Genomic DNA, 24860 nt, shown 5'->3' on the forward strand with positions numbered 1-24860 from the left:
ATGAAGACAGGTTTCACAAATACATGTATGATACCCTATGTGGTGCACAATTTCTCTTGTGAGTGGCCCCAAACAGTGGCACACTTGTCTGATGTGCTTTGAATCTGCATTCTGACCATTCCTTCTTCCCACTAGCCTCTCGGTGTCCCCAGCTTCATAGTGACTCCCAGGCTGCTGCAGACAGCACAGTGTTATATTTTTAGGTGCCTTGGTTGCAGAGTTATGTTGGCCTAGGGATGGGTTTCGGCACAGTACTAGTGGTGGCTCCCTGTTACACAAGTCATGATGCAAGGGAGGAAGGATTCCTAGCTTGCTCCCTGCTACTCCTGGAACTTCCTTTGTAACTCCTGACCTCAGAGAAGGCAAATGATTCCCCTCCTCGGAGGTCAGGGGTCACAAAGGAAGTGTCAAGGATAGCAGGGAGCAAGCTAGAGGTCATAGATGCGACTCCTGACTACCTCAAATGACAGCCATGATTTTCGATTGTCTGTATACTTGCAGGGTAAGCACTTTGGCAGAGTGAGAATAAGAAGGGTTCAGTGTGCAAACCAAGTGTATTTTGACTGCAGGTTGAATGGTGTGTATTGTGAGTGTTGGGTTGAGGTCTACTTTTGTAAGTACAAAATTAGCAGTTTGCTTGTATGAGTACAGTGTGAGCAATGCGAGTGCAGAGTGCGAGTGCGAGTGCGTGTGTGTGTACAGGGCCTAATGTGCCTGAATGCAGAGTTTCAGTGCATTTATGAGTGCATCTATGCAGGGTAAGCAAAGTGCTTGAATGTAGGGGAAGCGATGTGTCTGTGTAAATGTAGGGTAGGTGGTATATCTTTGAAAGTGTCGTGTGAGTGGTGTGGTTTGTGAGTGAGGGGTGAGTACATTAAAGCCAGACCCATTGGGATTGCCAATGTTTGTCTAGGTGTCTTTTCTAGTCTCAATAGAAAGTAGTAACAGTTTTGCCAGTATCACTCAGTTGCGCACACAAACAAGATATGTGCGCACACAAACAGGTCACTGCTGCACAAACAAACATAATTAGAGGGAACACAGACTGCCACTGCTGAACAGGCCAAGGAACTAACAAGAGTGGTGTATTTGTGGCTCGGGTGAAAAGTACAATAGTTGAGTTTTAATCATTACGAGAACACTGGGATGTTCGATGCTCTACTGAAGACGATGGAGTGACTTAGGGACCAGTAATGACTGCTTCATAAATTTGGTTCCAACATTCCTGTGTTTGCCTTTCTAGCATTTACTTTCAATGTATAACGTTCAACCCTTTGTGGGCTGAATGTTCTATAGGTTTAAAGCCCTTTTGCCTCAGGCTAGATCATTAGGTTAAGGCCCTGCCCCTATATGCCTTTAAAGGCCCGCTCCAGCGTTGAAGGACAGGGCCTTTAATGAGGGAGCAAGCCTTTTATCGCTGGTAGAGCCCGCTAGGATGGCTCTAAGGCTATTAGAACATTTTGCCCCTAGAGGGCAGAATGTTCTAATTACTAAAAACAAAGGCCTATCAGAGCCCAAAGAGGCTTAAATCACCTCGGAGAAGCCTTTGTTCACAGCAGCAGCTGTGAACAAAAACAATTTTGGAATGTTGCTCTGCAGGCTTCTTCCAGCCCGGAGCACTCCATTATGTTCAATCTAGTGATCCACATTCCATGGTTCTAATAATCTTTATGCTTTTATTCAGAATTAGAAAAAAACTAAATAAACACCGAAGGTTTAGAGTTCCGAAAGCACGGGCTAGGAGAAACTGAAGTCATCATTCATTTACTCCCTCCTTCATAAGTACTAGGCAGGATAACAAAGGTTTTTAAGGATAGTGTAGAACACCATCATCAATTGATGGATGCGCAGCAATAAGTTGTTATAACAGAAAGTGCATCCCAGGACCTGAAGTCATGTAGGAATGTAGGATCTGATTGCATGGTTACCCCCACTGTTTGCCTGGTGTTTTACAGATTTTTGACTAGTCTGACTGGGATACTGCTAATCAGGACCCCAGTCTATCTGCTTTCTCCCTAAATTGGTTATGTTACGTACTGGAGTACACTCCAGTTTGGATACTGGGGTACCCTTGTCAGTCCCTAGTATATGGTACCAAGGTACCTAGGCATAGGTATCCCAGAGGCCTCCCATGAGCTGAAGCATGCATTATTACACCCATGAGGTCATGCAAAATGGCACTACAGGCCTGTCATTGCAGCCCGTGTAAGATGGTGCATGCACCACTTACTTTAGATATAAGTTTACTATATCTATAGGTCACTATACTTACACCTATCAGTCACACCTCTAGCAGGCCTTGACAATCCTGATGGCACGGTGCCCCTCTGCAGCCTTCGAAGACCATTCTACTGGGTTGTCGGTGTCGCAGTCAGACATATGTACAGATGAATTATATGCTCGTGTAAAATGCTATCTCGAAAACGGCTGCAACAAAACTTGTTGTGTTTGGGATCAAACACCTTGGTAACCAGTGTGGGAGGTATGATTCCACCCTTCTGAAGCAAGCTTCGTGGGGTCACTGGTCTTCTCGGCATCAGGCTTCTCAAACCGGACAGCACAAAATGGTTGCTGCCGACCAGAGACACATTTCTGCCCTCCTGCTGCTGAGCCAAGCAGGAGTAGGCAGGACAATAGGCATCCTGTCACAGTGAGGTGTGACCACCTCCCAGACAGAATTTAGTGTATTGGGGTGGGTGGGTGCACTTCCAAAGTTCCTAAAAGTCTGCAGTTGGGGCAGATGTAGTGTCCCTGTGCATAGCCCAGTTCAAGCCAGTCCTGGGAGCCGTTGGCTCCTGCTCGGGCGCGAAAGAGGACAAAGGACATGGGAGTATCCTCCCCATTATCTTGACCCTCTCCTGGGAGGTTCCCCTGAATCTGTCCAACCCTCTCCCGTGGGTACAAAAGGACTTACCTGGCTGTAGGACCTTAGATCCGACATGGATGAGATTCTGGTCAAGAAACCACTGACCTTTGATTGTCTGGACTTTCTGGACTTCGACTTGGCCCGACTATATCTCCCTCTCCGTCCAAAGCATAGTCTGTGCCCGTGCACCATACAGGCTCCGTGCAGGACCTGTGGAGCATCAAGGACAGCTGAAGTGTCTCCCTGGGGGTGAAGGAGTCACTCCCCTGCATTCGCAGGCACCGTAATGCAACTGACGTGTCTGCTGAACCTGAGCTCCTGCGGACGCCAAAGGATCCAGCAATACAGGAGGTGGGTTCCTATGTTCCTTGAGGTCGAGCTGCCCTCTCACCGAGTTTGAGGCCAGTATCCCTCGTGCGGACCGCATAACCCGAACCCCTGTGCACCGCGGACATTTCAAGTGTATATGCTGGTTGGCTTCCCTCAATTAAGTGCATTGGGCTATCGATAGCCCCAACCTCGGAGCACATTTCGGACAAAGGACTTTGGCCTCCTCGCACTCTGTGCCCTGCAAGCTGTTTTGTGAAACTGCTAGAGGTCCCTTCGAGACTCCTGTGCCTTCGGCCTGTGGGTCCATTTGAGGGACAACACTGCTTTTCTTGGGCTCCCCTGGTTGCTCCAGGCCTGCCCTGACTCCCCTTCCTGTGGGGAGTCTCCTGGTCCTTGTTGGGCCAGACAGTGACCTACCTCAACCTTCTTCGTGGGTTGCTACTGCCAAGGCTTGTTGGTGCTCCCACCGGACACCGACCCATCAGCACTAGACATCCTTCATGGGACAACTCTTATCCGGCTCCTGGTCGTCCTCGACATCTCCTGGACACCATGGCTGCAGAGTCATGGTCTCCATCTTCACACCTGAAGCTCCAAACATGGGTGGGCATTAATCTCATGAGCCCCATGTCACTCCTGAGTGACCCAGACTCATTCCCCTCTGCTTTCAGGTTCCTTCCTTCAAGAATCCATCTGTGGGTTCCCCCGTACACTTCTTTCCAGCAGTGGCCTTTCACTAAAGACTTCCATGGAGAACGACTGCGGTTTCCGACACCACTGCGACCCTATAGTTAGTGGGATAGTTAACTCCGGCACTTTGGCATCCATGGGTGGGGTGGCTCTCCAAAGTTCTATGTTCCAAAGGGTTTCCTCGTAATCCACTGGGAAGGGTCCTTAAACACTAAAACTGTAACGCGACTCTCCCACTGAATTGTACGTAGCATGCGGTCGCGTTCTAACACTGCACCCGTCCTCCGTGGGGTCCCTCCTTACTCAATTGGATGGTTCCTTGGGATCCCAGCAATTCTACAACCGCTAGACACGGTCTTTACTCTAGTTGTGGTTCCTATACCACTATTTTAATTTGGTCTACCTGGGAGCCCACTGCGTATTAGTACTACTTACGATTGTTTCTGTTCGACAGTGTGCTTTGTGTTTATCTGCGTGTAGCAGATACTGTGAGGCATTTAAGGTGTGTTCTAATAATAAATACATATTTTGATAACTACTGTGTGGTTCTCCTTTCATTTAACCAATACAATAAGATTGCATTCTGTTAAAACAAGCTGCTTAACATTCCTTCAAGACGAAGCCTGAAGGCTGATCTCCACAGCTACCACTTGGATAGCTTTCTTAGGTTATCTTTGACCTCTTAAATCACCATAAGGGTTGTTTGGACTGGTGCAAGGTGCCCACTTTAATTAGTGGACTTCATATACCAGGCCAACTTCTCACAAGTCTCAAAAGGCATTTTTCTAACTTCTAGTGCCACATGTATTCTGCTATGAATTGAGAGAGCTTGGTATGGTGTTGTCTACACTAAAAATATATACAATTATTTTAATGTTAAAATCACTTGTAGTGCACTGTTACCTCAACCGAGGTGTTCTGCCACTAAGATTACCACGTTTACTGACAGAAAGGAACTAGAAAAGGCAAAACGACCAGGTTTGTATTGCTTGGCAAAAGAGATGATGACCAGATATGTTCCAAAAGATGATGGCACAGAATTTGGAGGCTTTGGACCAATGTAAAAAAAAGACATGAGAAGCCATTGAGCTTGCCATGCTGAATCCTGGGAGAAAAAAAGGCTAGCATAGCTGTATTTTATTGTTTGAACAACACAAGAGGAATCTTTAAGGCAGCCTTAAAATAATGTAAACCAGAAAAGAAAAGCACTGCATTAAGAGCAAACTCATTATCATAAGTATCTCAAAACTAAAGAAATAATTAAAAAATGTCAATTAACAGCCCGATTTATTTTTCAAATTTTACAAAGAAGACAACAGGATTTAAGAAGAGTGTTGTAGGTTATTCAGCTGAAAGATAACAGAAGACTAGTTAAAGATACGTAAAAGAAAATAACAGTTGCCTGAAAAAGAGCTAGTATTTACAGGACAATACTTTTGATTTACGTTCCACGTGACTAGGAATTATAACCATACTCCGGCCATTTGGTGCTTGACAGCAGCCTGGGGATCACAATTATGGGCCTCTGGGAGATGAGACAACATTCCAGTCACTGTGAGTACACCTTCTTCCTCAAAGGTAGACTGAGTTCAGCAGCCTGCCCCTCTCCCACTGCCATATATGATGCCTCTGTGTGCCAAGACATGATCTTTAATTCAACATGTAGAAGACGGGAAATGAAAGAAAACCAAGCTACACATTACTCTTTAGTCAAACGTGCCAATAATATACCCTTTCTTCTGCTTTTAGAGACCAACTTAAAGGGATGGGAGCATAATAGAGGGTACGGGGTGGATGTGCAAGGCAGGGTGGGTGTTAAGGGGGAAGCAGCACAAGGGAAAATAGCAAGAAAATTAACTCCCATTTACTGTTCAAACAAAAAAAAAGTAGCTCCCTGATGTGAGTTTTGGAACGATGCAGGTCAACCAATCAAAAGGATAGTAAAGAAGCTATGCTCCAGGATAGGACCAATACAATTAGAAAAAAATAGAAACCAATTGAATAAGAAGCAAGCAAATGAGACTGATAAGAAAGCTCAATAGAACTGAGAAGCACTCCTATTTATGTCTTCAAACTTCTTATTTATTATTTTGCTGTACCTTACTTTCTCCTAATTCTTACAAGCATGCTACAATGGTGGCACGTCTTGTCTAAACTGGGCCTTAAACTTTAACCACCCTACCTTGAGTCTTTCAGCCCCTACCAGTGCGCACTGTTGCTGGGGTTTGTTACAAACTAATCTTACAAAATAATTACAATTTAAATGACAACTTTGAATACTATGCTAAAACTTTTCATAATGTAAACACAACACATTTAAAAGCTTGTAATTCAGCTTTTTACTTCTCACATGATTTCAACAAATAAATCATTTTTCAATAATTATATAAATATACACATTTGATTATTCAACACTCCAGAGGTATTCCAAGTTTTCCAATGACTGCCCAATGCATTTCGGGCCGAACCGGACCTTCTTCAGGGGCCTTCAATTACTCGAGAACTGTAGCTCAGTCTACATACGCTCTCCGCTGAAAAGAAAGCTACCAAATGAGCTGAGCTAAAGCCCACTCTGAGCATTGGTATTGTTCACACTAAGTCTTCAACAACAGACTGCCACAAGCTGTTGGTAGACAAGTCCTTAAAAAAAGCTCATTCTCTCCCAATAGCCATACAAAAGATAAGCAGCAAACACAATGTATTTTAAGATAGAAATGCAATATAAAATAATGTTAAAAAAAAACACAAATTAAATATGGGAGCATCTTGAGAAAATAGAGAAATATAAATAGTAACAATGCTGTCACCATTATGCATGCAGCATATGTTTATTTCACCCTACTTTCTTCAAGCGTATACTCCACTGCCCAGAGAGGGTGAAAAAATAAATGAAAGATAAACAAAGCCCTTATGTTGCTCTCCTGCTGCACACCTTTGCCTGCTTTAAGGCAGCTGTGAGTGTGTTCAGTTTGGGGTGACAGTGCGCAGGCAAAGGAGAGGATTCATTACACCCATGTGGAGAAGTGTGGCTCACTGGTTAGAGGAGGCAGACCTGGAAGCAGAGGTCAGCCCGGGACCAGGGTTCAATTCCCGGCTCGGCGGGGTCTTGAGTCCTAAAATGGCCATGGACTCGACAATTCTCGCTCCGGTGCCTACTCGATTCACGGGTTCACACTCTGCAACTCTGGGCAATAGCTTGCTTTATCTCCACAACGGCCCCTCGCGGCGGGATGCCTGGCTTTCACCTTGCAGATACCCTGCCGGGGTTCTCACAGGGGAATTCCAGGACGGGTTCCCTAAGCAAGCGCTTAGAAACCGGTTGGTGATTTGCACTATATAAATTCCTGTACATTTACATTTACATAGACCTAGTGCAGAGCATTAGAATTTCTGTGTGATTACCAGAGATCAGGTTATCTTCCAGCCGTCTGTGCAATACAAAGATAGGGCTACTCAGTGGGGAAGAATAAAAGGGAGTTCTGGGGGTCTGGTATTTTTCAGCCTGGGAGTTCTCTAGGATAGTACAAAAATACTTTTTTGGTAGTGTGATCTTAAAAACCTTTTTGCTAAGGATAACACTGTTTCAGAAACAGGATAACTCACTTGTGCGGGAGGGGCACGGGCCTGTGACTGGGAAGAGCCAAAAACTTAGGGATTAAGGGTACAGCACAGTGAATTCGAAACGCTAAGTTTTTAGCCAATTCTGCATTGTACACCCACACAAGTGATGAATCATTTTACTCGGGAGACTGAGGGGAACACTGTGTGGTAGGACATTTGTGCCGGCACGGTGATCCCACACAAAAATATGCAGAAACGTTGGGGTTTTTTTCAGCTAAATTTGAGATTTGCAGGGGTTTCTTGTTAGGAAAACTTTGGGGGATTAACACAAGCCATGCCTCCCTTGAATCACCCGGGTGTCTAGTTTTCAGAAATGTGAGGGTTTGGTAAGTTTACCTAGCTCGATGCCGAGCCCGGGGGCAAAAACCCAGGTAAACCCCCCCCCCCCACTTGCAAAACCAGGTTGTTTTGTGATAGGTAATATTTATATCTCCACAATACATTTTGGGTCCTTCCCGGCTGTGGGCACTTGGCCCACCAACACAAGTGAGTTACCATTTTTAGGGGGAGACTTTGGAGAATGCTCAATAGGTGAAATTTTGTGGATCCACATAGATTCAAGAACTTTCCATCACAGAAATGTTGGGAAAATGTGTGTTATTTTTTTTTTTTTACAAAGTTTGAGGTTTGCAAGGGATTCTGGGTAACAGAGCCTGGTGAGAGCCATACAAGTCCCCCCCCCATCCTGGATTTCCCTGGGTGTCTAGTTCTAAAAAATGTATATGTTTGCTAGGTTTCCCTAGGTGCCGGAAGAGCCTGGGTTCAAAATCCACAGCTAGGCACTGTGCAAAAAATGGTCAGTTATCACAGTAAAAATGTGGTGTGTTCACGTTGCGTTTTGGGCCGTCTCCTGTCGCAGGCACTACGCCTACCCACACAAGTGAGGTACCACCTTTATCGGGAGACTTTGGGGAATTTGGGGTAGGTGGAAGTTTGTGGATCAACGCAGATTAAAATATTTAGTAAAATGCCAAACCTGTGTAAAACATTTTGGTTTTCTGACAAAGTCTGTCTGTCCCTGAAAGCTGGGGAGATGGGGATTTCAGCACCACAGACCCTTTGTCGATTCCATTTGCAGTGCAAAAACCAGACGCTTTCTTCTGCAGCACTTTTTTCCCGTTTTTCCCCAAAAAATTAATAAATGTTGCTGTATTTTAGCTAATTTCTGGGTCCCCTCCAGTGGAATCAACAAACCCTGGGTACCTTTAAAATTCTCATGATGTTCGAAGAAAAGGACACACATTTGGCGAGGATACCTTATGTGGTCAAAAAGTTTCAGGGGCCTAAGCGCGAACTACCCCAAATAGCCACAAGCATTTGCAATGCAATGGTCTCTGCATCATTAAAGGTAGAGCTATTGGCATTGCTCATGACATTTTTTTTCTTTAAATCAAAAATAAAACTCTGCCCTCACCACCACTCTGCCCTCACCCACACCACTCTGCACTCTGCCCTCACCCACACCACTCTGCACTCTGCCCTCACCACCCCTCTGCACTCACCACCCCTCTGCACTCACCACCCCTCTGCACTCACCACCCCTCTGCACTCACCACCCCTCTGCACTCACCACCCCTCTGCACTCACCACCCCTCTGCACTCACCACCCCTCTGCACTCACCACCCCTCTGCACTCACCACCCCTCTGCACTCACCACCCCTCTGCACTCACCACCCCTCTGCACTCACCACCCCTCTGCACTCACCACCCCTCTGCACTCACCACCCCTCTGCACTCACCACCCCTCTGCACTCACCACCCCTCTGCACTCACCACCCCTCTGCACTCACCACCCCTCTGCACTCACCACCCCTCTGCACTCACCACCCCTCTGCACTCACCACCCCTCTGCACTCACCACCCCTCTGCACTCACCACCCCTCTGCACTCACCACCCCTCTGCACTCACCACCCCTCTGCACTCACCACCCCTCTGCACTCACCACCCCTCTGCACTCACCACCCCTCTGCACTCACCACCCCTCTGCACTCACCACCCCTCTGCACTCACCACCCCTCTGCACTCACCACCCCTCTGCACTCACCACCCCTCTGCACTCACCACCCCTCTGCACTCACCACCCCTCTGCACTCACCACCCCTCTGCACTCACCACCCCTCTGCACTCACCACCCCTCTGCACTCACCACCACTCTGCACTCACCACCACTCTGCACTCACCACCACTCTGCACTCACCACCACTCTGCACTCACCACCACTCTGCACTCACCACCACTCTGCACTCACCACCACTCTGCACTCACCACCACTCTGCACTCACCACCACTCTGCACTCACCACCACTCTGCACTCACCACCACTCTGCACTCACCACCACTCTGCACTCACCACCACTCTGCACTCACCACCACTCTGCACTCACCACCACTCTGCACTCACCACCACTCTGCACTCACCACCACTCTGCACTCACCACCACTCTGCACTCACCACCACTCTGCACTCACCACCACTCTGCACTCACCACCACTCTGCACCCACCACCACTCTGCACTCCCCACCACTCTGCACCCACCACTCTGCACTCACCACTCTGCACTCACCACTCTGCACTCACCACTCTGCACTCACCACTCTGCACTCACCACTCTGCACTCACCACTCTGCAGGAGGCACCGGCATGTGCGCAGCTCGGAGGGTATAGTTATTAGCTCCTGTGCACTATTTTGATATGGCCGTTAGCATTGTACTCTTATTAGTGTGATCACAACATATAGGCTGTACAATATACTTACAGTGTGAGCTTTAACCTTCAATGCGCACTCCCTCTGTGAGCTCAATTTAGGTGTGTACAACACAGTATCACTGTGTGAACGCAGTGAAGAGTTCACGAATGAGGACAATTTTCAGTGTATGTGTACCACACGTGTGTAAATTATCACGAAGTACCTACACCCAGATTTCCTAACTTTTGTTTCTCCGTTGACTAGGGTGGCTAAACCTTTATAAATCAAAAGATGATATGGAGGGGGGGGGGGGGTGTATAGTTCACGAAGCATGCACACAAAGACCTGCACTAACACACACCCCAATGACAGAGTGATGATGTGAGCCAATGGCTTGGAGTGGACGGCGTCATCCTTTCCCGTCTGGTGACGAGTGTAGCACTTATAGAACATTTCCAAATCTCTGCTGTAATATTGTTTCCCAAGTTCATCAGTACAAAGCGACAAGAGCCGCAGCGCCTCATAGGAAGAGAGGGGCCAGGACTGCTGAGTCACATCCAGTGCTGGAATGGTATGAAAAACCATACACTGGGTTTCAGTGTGCAGCAGAGAAAAGCGCGTGGATTCTCGCGAGGCAGACTGGTGAAATCAGGGTCTGACAGTCAACAAATACATTTATTTAAAAGAAAATAAATTGGCTGTTCCAGCTTATTCGTTCCCAGAGAGGCTGCGTTTAAAATCTCTCACAGGGTTAAGACACTCGCGGCCGCCCCGGAAGTCAGGCATGGTCGCCTGTGACGGGGGCGGGGCCACGTTCACACCGGAAGAGGAGGCAGGCGGAGTCGTAGCGTCTCGCGGCCCGGGGCTCCTGTGAGCGGTGTAGAGCCCGGGGCCGCGCCAGCAGGAGGTTGGGCGCCGCGTGCTGAGGTAAGGTAAGTTCCAAAAGGCTGGAGCGCGATTGGTGCACTTGTGTGTGTGTATGCTCGTGTGTGTGTGTGTGTATGTATGTGTGCGACGGTGACGGCGGGGGAGGGGGAGGGGGGGCCTTGGTGCACTTGTGTGTGTGCGCGCGTGTGTGTATGAGTCAGGGGTGGTGTCTCTGTATGTATGTATGTGCGTGCATGGGCGCGTGTGTGTGTGTATGCGCATGCGTGTGTGGTGCTTGCGCTTCCCAGGAGACAGCGCCTGGCCACAGCGCACGTTCCAGTTACAAATCGCCTGGAAGGATGCGCGTGGCCAGGACTGTCTCCTGGGAATGATAGTCGCTGACAAAAGATCTCGGCGGAGACGCGCTTCCGCGCGTTGACGCCGAGACCTAAAAAAGGGCTTAGCATGGGGAAAAGGCCTAGCAGCAAAGGGGTTAAATGATTATGCTCTCGCTGATCTGAGAAGCAGGGTAAGACCACTAAAACGCAGGACCAGGACAACTCCAGAAAAATAAGCACATCTCTTAAGGACACAAGAACTTCAGTGGTAACAAGATGTCTTTCAGGTTGTGAAAATCTGTCATCAGAGCTGTTCCACTGCCTTTGGATGCTACACGGTGTCAAACGAGGACGGAGTGTTGGGTACCATATGGATGGCCGACTTTCACACCTGCAGGGAACAGATGGACTTTCTTCACTTGAAACTTTTCTAGACGGAATGTTCTTTCAGCCTGTTTTCTGTAAGCCACTTCATAGAAACAAATAAACCTAACAAGCTCGTGTTCGGATTTTCAGAAGAGATCCGTTTACTAGCATGGCACGCCTGTATTTACAATCCGGGATGCATTTCTTGGTGAAAACGAATCTCAGTCTCACTTCATAACAAATCAGATGACAAAAGTCACTAAATCAGGCTTCACCCAACGAAACAAAGAAATGAACAGAAGACCATTTCTATTACGTGAGAAGAGTCTCCAAGCAATGGGAGTCACAATAATGTGTGCCCCTTTTATTGCAAAGACCCACACTTTGTTACTTAAGAAAGAATGACAAATGATTAAAGACTCAAAATGCTGCAGTCAAAGTGGTTGTGGAACTACTAAATAATACAAATGGATAATATATAAGATATGTGTGGCTCTGGGATAAGAGGGCGCATCAAAACCCTGTACTGAATCCACAAGTCCGAGATGAGTTGGCTCGCTACATACTCCATCCAACACCTCAAAAGGGACCACTAGGATAGATTTAAGATCTAGTGATGAGGATCTCCTGGTGTTCCCAAGCCACAGCAGAAGACCTCAGTCATGAAATGTCCTGACCTGGGGCATCTGGGCCATCGAACAGGTTCAGGATTTCTGCTGCTCTCTGAAGATACACCTCCACCACTAGGTGGCAGGATTCACAGGTGACCAACGCCTATGTGCTATTTAGTTTGCATACAGAGCTATGGAAATGCAAACAATCACTCGCTCACCATCAGTCATAGACTAGCTAACCATTCATTGCTTGACCTGGGTGAACAAAGATGTTCCATTATGAATATCTTTTTACACTTTTGGAATCAGGAGTACAGACACTAATATTCAGGCGAATCTAGTGACATCGGCAAAGACAATGCAAAGAGTGGCATAGGTAGCCTTGTAACACAGTTCCCCGTTTGCTGGGTGAGACTGGCATCTATGGCACGATCATTTACAGTAAAGCACAGTGGAATGTGGACAAGCACAACCTCAACTGAAGGAACAATCACAGGGATCACGATGTACGACAGCCCTCGCACTATAAATTGCAGGAAACTGCTTTTTGCAGATTTTGTTGGACTAGGCTAGCCATGAATGGTGCAAGAGCCACTACACGTCAACCCTAAAACACATAACTAGTTACACCTTCAAGTAGGAGAAGCCCTGCTCAAGGTGCTTTAAGTCCCTCTTAAAACACTCCCAAGTGGCCTCATCAGGCAATACCCTCTCGTTGGAGTGTCTTCACAAGCTTTAGAATGTTAAACAACGTCACAGTGTTCTCTTTCAACATCTGTTCGAAGAGGAGCGTTATTAAATAGGATTGGTCTTGAACAATATTTGATCCACCCAAGCATGTGCTTGGCAGTGCTCAGACACCAAGGGTTCTGAATGTGCTGTAAGTCCATAATGCAGAGCTTGGCTACAAAGGTTTTATGTCCTCTCCCCGCCCATGGCTGGACGGCTTATTCCACTTCATTTTATTATTACTGTTGCTAAAAGATGGATCGGAGAGAAACAGGGAGTGGAGCTATGCACATTGATTGCTTATGAAAAACAAAACTCTGCAGCTCTTGACTGAGCACAAGACGAATGAAGCAATTACATGCAAAGGGAAAGTCGGTGTAACTGTTCACGAGGGGCTCCAAGGGAACAGAGCATTAAGAAGGCTGAATTCCCTTTTGGTCTCTAATCCGGCTTCTTCTGCACGAATCAGAATAGAAGGAAAACGAGACAGTTGACAAGGGGTGCAGGGTGCGTCTGTGCCCCTGGGACTGTGGAGTCCGCAAAAGCCTGCCTCAAGCCTGTGAGGGGACTGCCGCTTAGTTGTGATTGTACTGTAGGTCCACTGCACAGATATCGCGAGGGCTCCATTGGAGTACCATACCTGATCATGGCGGAAGCAGCTATAGGACACAGAGCTGTGTCTAAAGAGGTGCTCTTGAATAAGCTTCCATGTTTGCGGTCTTACGGCTTTATCCAGCAGAAGGCTCAGTATTCAACAAAATCTTCATACGGGACCTGCTGCGGTTAACCTCCAGCAAAAAACGAATGTACACGGGGGCACTCTTTCTCTCATTTGTCTTCCCTCGTCACACCAATAAGTGCTGCTTCCCAAGACCCGATAAGAGCAACAGTGTGATCACTTAAGCATGTCTCCAAACCGATTTATGACGCAATGCATGCCGAAACCACGCATTCCTGAACAACGCAGTTGTAACAACAAATACATCTTAACCAAGCATTCCTTTACCATGCAAGTCTTTGTGACTTGCGTAAGGGAAGCAGTGGACTTTGGAACAGTACAATTTCCTATTCCAACTCCAGTCCACGCAACAGTAGGGTAAGTGTTGAACTTTAAAGTCCAACGCCGCTTTACCTAAGGCATGTTGTTGTAATGACCTGTGTGGTAAGGGATTGTGTAGTTAAGACACATTCGTTATTCTGACTGCTTTGCAAAGACAAAGTGTAGTTCGTCCATCATCGTAATTGCAGTTTACCCACCAAACTGCTTTCCATATGGTCCTCATGACTAGTAAAACACGCTGCCAACCAAGCCCTCCAACACACTGTAGCAAGCTGCTATGCACTCGATAATGTGCTTGTGCTTCCTACAGCGCAGTATGAAGTGCTATATCAATACCACTATACCAAAATACAATGAATTAGTGGAACACCATCTCCAACCAATCCACTAGTTCCAGTCACCAGAGCAGATATTGTTAGACGGAGGAAGACCTGGATTTCACAAATGAGTAAGGAGAGACTGAATGAATGATTAAAAAGATTCTAAATGTAATAAATCGAATCTAGATGCTTTAACGTTTGCCACCCATATATGTTCGATATTGGAGAAGAACCTTGATACAATTATTTTCCAAATTTTCCTATAGGGACGTCGCTTGCTGCAAGATCTTAAGTGAGGTTTGGTTTCATATTTGAGGATCTGCTACAAAATTTCTCTGGTAAAGATATGATTATATGGCAGCCGGAGAAGAATTGTTGCAGGTTACTATTGGGAATGGAGTGTTTACATTTTTTGCAACTAATTAGTCTTAGGTCTGCTCATGAAACACTTGAGTTGGCATCTGGGTTGGCATTGGAAGGGTAGCCAGTCTTAGGCTTAATACGAGGCTGTTGTGGTCGAGCTGTTTGAGTTTTTGGACCCAACATGCATAGTCTGCGGTTTCCATCAGCAGGGATTAGATTTGGGACAGGCGGATATAAAAGCTGATATAAAATGATCTATTGTATTAGAAATCGCTGTTCATGGAGTATGTTTCCAGGCACCCACTTGTGCTCATTGGATGACAGCCCTACACAGCCAAGCTGTTTGGTCAGCCTACGGGCTTCATACAGTATGAAGGGAGGCTGGGTTTTGTGTCAATGCGCTTTAGGCAAAGGTGTTGCAAAGTAATGTAAACCTTCAGCCTGCTCTTCTACTCCACTGCAGCCCACTTGGAAGTTCTCAGTATTTCAGTTAATGATTTCCACCAGCTGCATATATTTTTTACTGCCTGCATTTTCGCTCCCAGATACCCTGTGTGGATGTATACAAACCCTTTAGGCTACCAGACGTACTCAAACAAGGTCTCATCAGGTACAGGTCTCTGGAATATGCTGGAAAAAGTGTGCTGGGTCACCTTCTCCGCACAGCCAACAATGGTGGAGGCAGGAATGATGAGGCAAGATAGCCAGAAAAAGTCACATCAGGTTGGACAAGTGGGTTTGCGGGGGACGTGTGTTGGACAGGGAATAGAATCACTGGACAGTTAATCTGCAGCAGGAAGACTTCACGGAGTAGAATACTTAATTCCTGCTTGTAGCTGAACACTTGCGTTCACAAGACATACGACCCAGGTTTCAAACATTGATCTCAAAAGGGCAAGGAAAATGGTCTAGTTTAAAGCTCTAAATAGATCATTACCTTTCCAAAACGGTTAATTAACCTAAAGCACTGAAATACCACGATACTGTGCAGTGATTGAGTTAGACAAAATATTGCAAGAGGCCTTGCATTAAAATATTTATAACGAAACTAAGACATGATATGTTTAACACTGTGCCTACTACTTGGAGTTATTTAACTATTTATATTCTATGGCACTCCTGCGCCAAGATGGTATTTGGATGCTTCTCATTAAAAAGAATTCGAATATAGAAATAATTTTCACACCATAACGGGGACAACACTCTAGGAGGAAGATAAATTAAATCTGCACGAAAAGATCAGCATGCCCTAATTTGTATATATGACCAATATCTTCAGCTGTGTTGCCAAATTTCACCATAAATCTTCATTCGAGCTTCATGCACAGACTCCATTTCATTTTTCTTTAAAATGTTCCTTTAATTTACATCTTCTCTCCTCATAATAAAAACATTTCTTCAAAAGAAGCCAAAAGAATTGCCAACGTGTTTCGTCTCTTACATGAGACGTCTTCAGTGATCAATGATTGGGTCTCTTGATATTGACTGAAGCACTCATTGACCAGTCTGGTCTTTCAATGTATCCTGGGTTCATCTTCCCTCTTAATGCAATACTTTTATCTGTTTGCGGCATATTCCCATCACTAGCATCCAAACAGTTGAGTGGCAAAGTGCCCCTTGTTTGGACTGTTGTGAAGTCACTAGAAGTGATAGGTGCGGTTAACCATCTCAAACTAAATTTTCCTATAAATCATAGGAAGAGAAATTAAGTTGGGGACTTTGATGGGAATATTGTTACTTTTGGAATAACCTCTAGACGTGGGTTTAAAGTGGGGAATGAAGGACAGTAGATTAGCGATGACCTAAGGTCAACAGGAAGAGGGTTTCATAATGTAACTACACCTCCTGAAAACACTGCATTTCTGATTGAACAGTTGTGACCGCTGGTATTCCAAGCTCAGTAAATTCCTGATTCTGAGGCTCTTTGTCTGCCTGAGATGGAGAAAAGATTTGACAGACAGGGATCTTTATTTAGAAGCACTGTATTATTTTAGCCAGTCTATCTGTGGAAATGATACCGCCTTAAATGAGACGAGTGGCAATTGAGGCATTGGCAGAAAGTAAGACTTTGAAAAGGTACAATCAAGAGATAATCAAAAGTGGAGCTGTTATTTTTAAGTCGGTAGGCATGAGAAGTTACAAAATGTTCTTTAAAGAGTGAAGGTGCCATATCAAAGTGAGGAGACCTGAAAGGAGAGTCCTAAATATTTGACTATTGGGAAAAGGCTTGCAGAAATATTTTGCTTTCATGCATCAAGTATGATTGCATTCAATTCGTTCTTGAGCGTAATAAGGAACTCAGTTTTCTGTGGAAAGAGCAAAAAAATGTTGACCTATAATTCTTACGGTCTGGCGAGACATACTTAGTAAGAGAATATCAACATGGAGGATAATTTTAAGTACAGTTGAAGCTCATTAGCATAGTGGTGTACTGGGACTCTAGAATGCCAAACAAAATTCACTTTCTCACACTTCAACAAAACTGAAAAAGTTTTTATTTATTATTTAGGTGAGCTCTGATGGGATGACAAAGGAGTAGGAAATGGTTCAAAGTATACGTGGATTAAATCTTTATAAACGTGCAGATTAGTAACACTATAAACCACGGACTACTTACTGAGCTTCTGCCTGCTTGAAGGATGACATCTCAGTTTTTTGCAGTCTCACTACAGACAGCCCCTGCTGTCTGTCACCAGACTACTTTGTATAAAATACTTTGCTGAGCTTATCCTCGTTTAAGATTGGATGGTGTTCGTCTCAATCTTAGTTGCTGTGTTCCCATTTTTGGCCTTCTTTCCCTATATTAAACACGACCACATAAGCTTTTTTTTATTTATTTCAGAGAATTTGCTATTGTCTTGCTCCAATCTGAGCATTTCATTTAAGAAAACAGCCACGTTTGAAAACCAAAAACCAGTGTGCTGCCGTTGAGTGACGCCCAGTGGCCACTAGAAAAACTGCAGCAGAAACTTGTAAGATACAACCCTCATCTGGACAGACACTGAAGACTACTGCAAACAAGCAATGCCAATCACTCAATTGCATGTAAAGGTAAGCGAGACCAATTGCCAATCTTTATTGCTTTTAAGAAAGGTAGCATAGGGTAACCCCCAGATAGGACAAACTAACCTCAAAGGTTTCCAAGGCTAAGCAGTGGTTCACATGAGCCAGGGACCAGTTTAATATTAAACGCCAAAGTGGCCTCCGCATCATCAGCAGAAAGACAATAGAAATTTAAATAAGTTTGTTCCCTCCCTCACTCATGCTCACAAATTTAACTACATTGAGTTTTCAGACGGGATAAAGCTGACTGAGGTGGTTACATGATCCATTCCTGGTTGGAAAGGCAGGTTTCCAGAAGACCTCTGAAAAGGTCGAAAGAGGAGGCAAAGTCAATGTAGGAGGAAGTTCACATTAAATGGAGGAGTAAGTCATCCGAAACTATTTAAATAAAACCAAGCCAGAGCGTTCACACCGCCTTGAATATAGAAAATGGACCTTACGATTGTGCGTTATTTATTTAGATATTTATAAAGTATTTGTTTACCAATGTGGCCAAGGAGCACTGAACATGTCTCACTATGAATAAAAAGTAAGGTGAGGGCAAGGATTGAGAAACTCATGGCATTACGGAGTAACACTAGAGGGTCCTTAAGCAGGTGGGTTTTTGGACATTTTGTGAACACAACAAAGTGGTGTCTTATGCCTTCAGAGAGCACATTCTATAGTTTGGTGGCAGGAGAATGGTGTATCTGCAATGCTAGCTGAAGTTAACCAGGGATTTCTACAATGAAGAGGGTCCATCAACCCATCAGCTGCTCTCCACCTGCAATGGTGAGAAGGTGGTTGATTACCTTCTAGTGGAGCAGTATTTATTCCACCAGTGGTGCGGTATTGTGGTGAATAAGGAATTCTGAGATAAGGTGGCTGCATTAATTTTTTTTTTAGTCTTGAAATTCTTTATTAACATTTCTTAATGGTGTACAACTTCGGGTTGAGAGATATACCAGTGCCATACAGTATAATATCCAGGAATCGTGGTATAGTGAAGACCTAGGTCGCTGAATCATATATTAGAGGGAAACATGCATGGGGGGGGGGGGGGTAAAGGGAGGTGTATGAGGGTAGTCCGTGAATGAATATGGGCAGCAGTGGGGCCTGGTAGCCGTGGCGTCAGTGGAGGATCAGGAGCAGGGTCGGCCCACGTGGCAAGTGAGTGTTGGTGTGGGGTGAATGCCAATACCCATATTTGGAGGTGTATAGACAAACATATGGAGGGATATAGATGGGGGGTTGTGGTGCACGACATTATGAGGGAGGTGGCTGCATTAAAAAGTCCCTGGTCTCTTTTGTAGAGATGAAGGAACCTACGAGCCTGGGCCGGTGCTCCTTCTGCTGTCGGGTACTGGCTTCTAAGGGATCCCCACAATGTCTGAGGTTGCACTGCCAGAGGTGAGTCGCAGCAGCATATAATATCGGTGGATACCAGTGAGGGGGTAGGGGTCATTATGCATGCAAAGTCAGAGACGAAACCTCAATTTTTACACGTTTTAGTGAGGCAATTCTGTAACAATATTGTGCTGTGTGCCAAAGTGGCATTTTGACTAACAATTGCGCCACTCCACAATTCTGTTACAGGTGAGGATTTTCGCATTGGTTTCGCACACATAGTAAACACGATTCAGACAGGGAAAAAAAAGAGAACAAAGTCTGGTAATGGGCTTAAGAGACTATTTTCCTTCACAGCTTTTTGAGAAAAAATACATGTTGCACTCTTCCTACACTTTGAGCTACCCTTATAACTAAAATTTCAAATACCCAAAACAAACTTTTTGGGATAACGTGTGACCGGGAAGAAAACGTGTTACGAATAAAAACAAACAGCCAGCGTACGACAGAGCTTGCCAGGCATGCCCTCTAGCTACCAGTGAGCATGTACAGAAAGGAGTCCAAGCCCCATGAATACATTACACTGGTGTCGGAGAAATACACAGCGTGAGATTCGGGGTGGAGAGAGACCCATCCTGGCGGATAAAGGGAAAAACACATAAAAGCAGGCAGAGGCGGCACTAGAGTTAAAGGAGCAGCGGGAACGCGGACGTCCCGCGACTTCCTTCCCGCCAGAAACACACACCTGTCACCGCGGGAGCACAGCCAGCGCGAGTGCACGGTGATTGTGATTTATGAGCAGGAGTGGAGCGGCTGGGAGGGAGCCGCGTGACGTCCTATCGCAAGGCAGAGCGCGCGCTTCCCGCTCGCCACGACCTGTAAGGCTGCTTCCGGCGGATGCCAGATCTTGGCGCGAGATCACTAGATCCCTGCCTTTCAGTGTGCAAAGAACTGGCCCGAGTTATAGACTATTTACACGATGTATGTTCTCACGCTGGCCAACGGGATAGAGCTGGTTAAAACACCAGCAGGCCGGCTGCTGCTAGTTCAAATCAGTGACCATCGGTTAAAGTCAGCCCCAGAATGCATTGCAGGACTTGTTCAAGTGTGTTGTCCGGGAAACCTGCATTAGAGCCAATGCATGGTGACCCATGGATCTGCTTCAATAAACATCCACCGAGGAGAGCTGTTATCAGGCTACAAAACAAAGATAAAATCCAATGCAAGGTATCACAAAACAGATCGAGGATTGAAACCAAAGATACACCATCACAAAACAGATCTGTGATCCAAAGCCCAGTGTACACCATCACAAACGAGACTGAGGTTCTTAATCCACAAAAAAGTATAGCAATAATACATAGTGAAGATCTATTAACCCTTTCCATGCTGATGACGGAACGGTTCAGTCATCAGCGTCGGTTGAGCTGTGCTGATGACGGAACCGTTCCGTCATGACTCTGCCCGCGCAAGGCGGAGTCAGCACAGGCGGGGAAAACGCCTCGCACGCAAGGGGTTAAAAAAGAAAGTGGCATCACAAACCAATCCGCACTGGGACTACTGTAAGGAACAACTTTGAGGAAAGAGTCTACTGATGTAGTGCCAGCTCACAGTGAAAGTAGAATTCCGAAAATGCATAAATTAGTGGAAACTAAGCCAAGACACGAGTTGGGGATGTGAAGTGTTGAACAGCGAAACATCTTATTTAGTCTCTAAACTCTCCTCATTGAATTTTCAGACTACATGTCATGTTTCAGCAAACGAACAGTGTGAGCTTGAGGAGGCGTATTTTGATAGAAGACGCACACCAAAGACTGTATTTACATGCAGCTCCAGAGAATTTTGCTGCCAAAGGGAAGGGATGCTCTAAGCAGCTAACCATCATACTGGATGGTGTCAAGGAACAAACAGTAAAGAGGGGGCACGTTAGAAGCAACAGGTGTAGAGCCAAAACAGAACTCGAAACCCCAGCTGTGAGTACTCAAAAAGGAAGGCATCTGTAATAACCAATACCAGCATGGATCTATAGTTGGCTATGTGCGAGTAGTTACCAGCATGCATGTGTGGCCATCTACAAGTAGTTACCTACAAAGAAATGTGGCTGGCAGGGAGCAGCAACCTCCAAAAATAGGAAAGTGAGCAAAGCAGCCCAAGAGCTCTGTGGCTGAATCAGGGAGAATAGTTGCACAGAACCCACATAACACTGTGGCTGGCTTGGTGTGAGCAGCTAAATGTACTGATTTAGGACTGCCAATGTCTGAGCAGGCACCTAGGTAAGTATGTGACTGCCAGTCATTGACTGGTTCTGCATGAACAATTTTGTGCAAGGGCTTGCCAGCATCATTGTGTGAAGAGTTAACATGCTTAGGGCTGTGAGAAACTTGCACCGTACTGTGAGAAACTTGGAAATGAGCTAAGTGATGGGCTTAAAAACGTGGATGGCAAGGACATACAGAGCTCGATTTTCTTAGAAAATGTCAATTCTACACAGGGGGACATGTGGTCTTGCATGAGTGAAGTCTAATTACTTTTATGAGTTCACAAACGTTTCCCAAAATACACCTCAGAACCTACAAAATGTCTGTGAATTGCATTTTTGGGGATGTTCGAACTGGGGAGCTCTCTCCAATCGATCACAGCAGAGGTTGCAATCACAATCAAATGCTGATGTAAGATGCAATTCTGGGAGTCACTGGTTTAGAATCCAACAACTGGTGCTTTAACCTTCAGCTTATTCTCAAGGAAATCAGTCCTCACTTATAAACAATACCTAGAGATTTAATCCCTTCAACATCTGCTAGATCCCTCTATCTCAAACTAAGATACAGAATTCTTCCTCTGAACCATTTGACCACCTTATAGGTCTAGCTCCTTCACAAGACTGGCCTGCTACTGCCATAGCCAAGGAGGAATAGATGCATTTCCCCTTCTTTTCCCCCATCTCACCGCTCCCGGGACACACTGGATCAAACCCCAATTGATAATCAAAAGGTGCGCCGACAACAAGATCAGCCTAGCACTACTAAAACTCAACACCTCACGATTGGTAGTGTCAGTGTTGAACTATTTCTGCAAGATGCATGGAAATGAAGTACTTATTAATTCTCTGAAACTTGTGGTCAACAACCATGCATGATCCTGCTTAAAACAGGCGCGCTCCTGTACAAAATGTTTTCATTCTTTCTGTATTTTATAGCGATCATGATAATTTTTTAAGTTACATTTTTATGCCTCTTCAATTTTAAGTTTGATTTTTAAGTTTAACATCATTTAAGTCTAGCATATAGCTTGGTATTTCATCTATATGGTTTTATGGTGTTTGGCCCGAAATCAAGTATCTTTGACTTGGTATGTATAAGCAAATATACAATGGAATCATCCCATGCTACGTTTTTTCTCTCAATGGGGAAAATATGAATCCCCATGCGAAAGCTCTTCCTCCAACCCATCACAAATTTAGGTTAGTGTTTCCCTTCTCACTTCAGAAAGTGATTTACTCCTGTAATTGACAGGAATACATTTCTGCCCTTTTCCAGGTTGGGCATGGGTCAGAGACTAATCTGGGAATTCTCAAAAACGTGTAACTTTGCAGGTGTTCCCAAGCTTAGAGGGCACGCCTGCACAGTTACATCCATACTCCAACACCACAATAGCAGGATTCATTCATTTCAGAATCTTCATGTGACTAAATTTTTTTCAAGTGCAAAACCAATGTTTGTGAATTACCATGGAAGTTATACCTGCAGGATGTGGCCTAGGAAAACAAGCTGGAAAGGAGAAAACAAGCTGGAAAGGAGAAAACAAGCTGATTTACTGATCAGCGCCAGGATGCCCGCAGGGTTACAGTGCGCTCGACAAATGATATAAATAAAATAATCAGTAAAACCAAATTGGGGAATATTAGGAATGTGCAAGGAAAAAAGGACATGTGCAACATGAGTTATGTGTTGAGGAACAGATAGGCAAGGGGCAGCATAATGGGAAAAGAAGGGTGTCAGCAGAAGAAATGGATGACACAGAGCATGGCAATAAAATTCTCCCATACGAGAAGGGTGTGGCAGTATGAGAGGCAGGATACTAACACATCAAGAAAAACAAACGCTGGCAAAGGTGATAAGTCTTATAATGCAGTTGGAGAGCGCTGCAATGTTTGAGTATGGTTTCAAAACAGTAAAAAACAAATTCAGACTAATGGAAGAAAAACTGTTTATCGTATCTAAAAACGGTACACTGAAATCAGTGTTTTCAATCTTTATAAATGGTACTATCAAATAATGGTTAATTGTACTATATGCTATTGTGCTATGAATTGTATCATGGTTTTAAAATCCAATAAAATTGATTATCAAAATAAATGGTATAGTTTATTTTAAAATATTTTTCTCCCAGGAAGTGTCAGATAGAGGGAAACACTTGCCAAGATCTTATTTACTTTCTACAGGATTCAGCCATTTGCTCCTCTGCGGTAGCCCAGGAAGCATATAAATGGGTCTTCAAGAAATGTGTCATGCTAAGTACACCTGCCCCAGATGCCAGCTATGTGAGTGAAGCAAATTGACTTTCCCCAGTTCCATGAAAGCCTGTGTGTCAAGGACTGTGCTTTCATGCAATATGTGGAATGCAGGAGAGAAAACCAACATAACTGGTAAAGTCTGCTCCATACCTCCGTAAAAATATAGGTTTCTGTGCTTTCAGAGACAAGCTGGAGGGGTGTGGAGCAACACAGCAGGGGGTATCTGAGAGCTGAAGCAGCATACAAGAGAGAGAGCTAGAAGCAGATGAATTCTCATAGAGTGATGAGTGGAAAAAGAGTTGGCTAAATGTGAGCAGTGAAAGGATACTAGTTGGCCAAATCAAAAGGATCGAGTCTATGTTGTAGGCTAGAGACCAACAAAAGAAGATGAAAACAAGTCATCAAAGAAGAAGCAAAAAAACGAGAAGGCAAAAGAGAGACAATAAAGCCAACTAACGATAAACAATAGGTGGGTGGAAAGCCAACTGTAGGATTACAATATGCCTTTCACATTTTGGCAGCTTTCAGTCTGTAGGTTTCGAGTTACAAAGGGTATTTGTTAGTAGTACTGTTAAATTATGTACCAGCAAATTAAGTAGTTTACAGCATTTTCAGAAGATAGAATTGAAGTATGAAAATTGGATGACATTCGCTGCATGACTGGTTTGTGGCACTTTGACCAGACACCTGCATAGATTTTAGATTTGTACTTCTGAGCAGCTATCTATATAAATCTGTGATGGGCCCTGCATAAGGAGTTACCTCGAGAACTGCAATTGGCTCTGTGCGAGGCAGTTCTTGCACAGATCTGTGACACAGCAAATTTACAATGGTGATCAGTGTGCTGAAGACCAGCAAGTGGCTCTTTCTGGCCAGTTATTTCCAAATATCTATGCATGACTACCCTTGCTCCAGAAACCAGCTTGAGAGTAGTGTCTCTCCTGCGGACAACGTCATTCCAGTTCCAGGCTGGAGTTACTGCTCTTCTCGTGGTATTCGCATTATGAGCTATGCACATGGCCGCAGAAACTGAAGATGAGGAACAAGGAAGGTGTATACAAAGTTTAAGAGGGTTTGCTTAAGTTTTTCCCAAAAGCTAGTGTT

At 45.1% G+C, this 24860-nt stretch overlaps 1 protein-coding gene and 1 long non-coding RNA gene across 3 annotated transcripts in view; one reads left to right on the top strand and one right to left on the bottom strand.

Annotated features, from left to right (window-relative positions):
• Window positions 1–19306, top strand: part of LOC147684761 (uncharacterized) — a 40789-nt gene extending 21483 nt beyond the window's left edge. The window contains exons 2-3 of the long non-coding RNA XR_015300744.1: window positions 17697–17905; window positions 19210–19306. This is a non-coding gene — a long non-coding RNA (uncharacterized LOC147684761). The remainder of the gene's footprint in view (window positions 1–17696; window positions 17906–19209) is intronic.
• The window catches only part of MAD1L1 (mitotic arrest deficient 1 like 1), a 2106297-nt gene that overhangs the window by 1591424 nt on the left and 490013 nt on the right, over window positions 1–24860 (bottom strand). The gene's annotated exons all lie outside the window — the stretch shown is intronic.

This window comes from Lissotriton vulgaris, chromosome 10, assembly GCF_964263255.1.
Source record: "Lissotriton vulgaris chromosome 10, aLisVul1.2, whole genome shotgun sequence".
Lineage (NCBI taxonomy): Eukaryota > Metazoa > Chordata > Amphibia > Caudata > Salamandridae > Lissotriton > Lissotriton vulgaris.